The following is a 1225-nucleotide window of genomic DNA, read 5'->3' as shown; positions in this document are numbered from 1 at the left end:
GACGGCCATAGTCTCCAATAGTCAGTTCTGTATTAGAATTTGTTTACATTGCGACTATCTCGGCATATATGGTACAGTGGTCAGGGACATATATGCGGATCTCAGTGTTCACAAGACATGTTCAAAATTCTACGATCTTAAGTGGACGTGTTAGCTATCTTACAAACAAATAATCTTTAAGGTTCCTAGATCTACTACACGTTATTATGAGCCTTTCTATGTACCTGCTCCTAAAAATGTTATTTGTGCTAACATAGATAGTATTGTTTCCGACTGTTTATACAGCACAACTGATTAGTTATTATGACGCGTTATTATGAGCTATTCTACACACATGCACCCAAAAATTTTATCGGTCAGAGGGCACAAATTTTATTATATCTGCTATAAAATTAATAGTATTGTTTTCAAATCTACGAACAAATTTACGAACTATTTGTTAAAATGTCAAAGGACCCCGCAGTAAATGTACATGAAATGGCTTTCAGTCGATTTCGATTAAACTTCGTAAAATTGTAGTTCTCAATGTCTCGATCAAAAGTGTTATGGGGTGAAAAGTCCGAAAATGGATAGTTTTCGAGTTATAGAGGGTTAAACATCCAACCCTTTTCAGAAACATTACCAAATATCTCGAAAATTGCAGTTCTGCGAAAAAAATGTTCCCTATGAAAGTTATTGGGCTCTAAAGGGGAAATGCAAAGAAAGTCATGGCCTTAAGACACAGGTCATTTTTTAAGGTCATTCTATGTGAGCTTGTCACTTATTGCTAATATTCAGCTAATAAAGACAAGATATAAAGAGGAAATCAATATAGAACCCATAAAGGCAAGAAATGAGAATGACTTAGTCAATAGCCAGCCAATTAAGGAAAATCATGAGAAGGATGTTTCTGTGTACATATTCCCGTTACAGCGAACAGTGGTCTGGAATAGGAATTTACTGTTCATAATTGCCCACAGGTCGTATTTCTTAACCGATTTAAAAGTTTTTTTTTTAGAAATGCTCAGCAATTAATTTTTAAGAGAATTGTGGTTTGCTTTTTTAATTTTTTTTTCACAGAGCAACTTCATGCGCATAATAAGCGGGAAAACCCTAATGGACATAGTAAGTAACGAGATAATTCTAAAAGAATGTGGTGCAGAAGAGACGCTAGAAGACACATGGGAAAGAAATCGGTTAAGATGGTTCGGACATGTTGAGAGAATGCCAAATGAACGACTAACGA

General features: G+C 35.2%; 1 protein-coding gene across 3 annotated transcripts in view; it reads right to left on the bottom strand.

The window, feature by feature from the left end:
• Window positions 1-1225, bottom strand: part of LOC117172335 (centrosomal protein of 135 kDa) — a 316377-nt gene that overhangs the window by 227302 nt on the left and 87850 nt on the right. The window lies entirely within an intron of this gene.

The sequence above is a fragment of the Belonocnema kinseyi genome, chromosome 5 (genome assembly GCF_010883055.1).
Source record: "Belonocnema kinseyi isolate 2016_QV_RU_SX_M_011 chromosome 5, B_treatae_v1, whole genome shotgun sequence".
Classification (NCBI taxonomy): Eukaryota; Metazoa; Arthropoda; class Insecta; order Hymenoptera; family Cynipidae; genus Belonocnema; species Belonocnema kinseyi.
The sequence above is the reverse complement of the archived record's forward strand: the minus strand, read 5'-3'. Positions and strand labels throughout refer to the sequence as shown.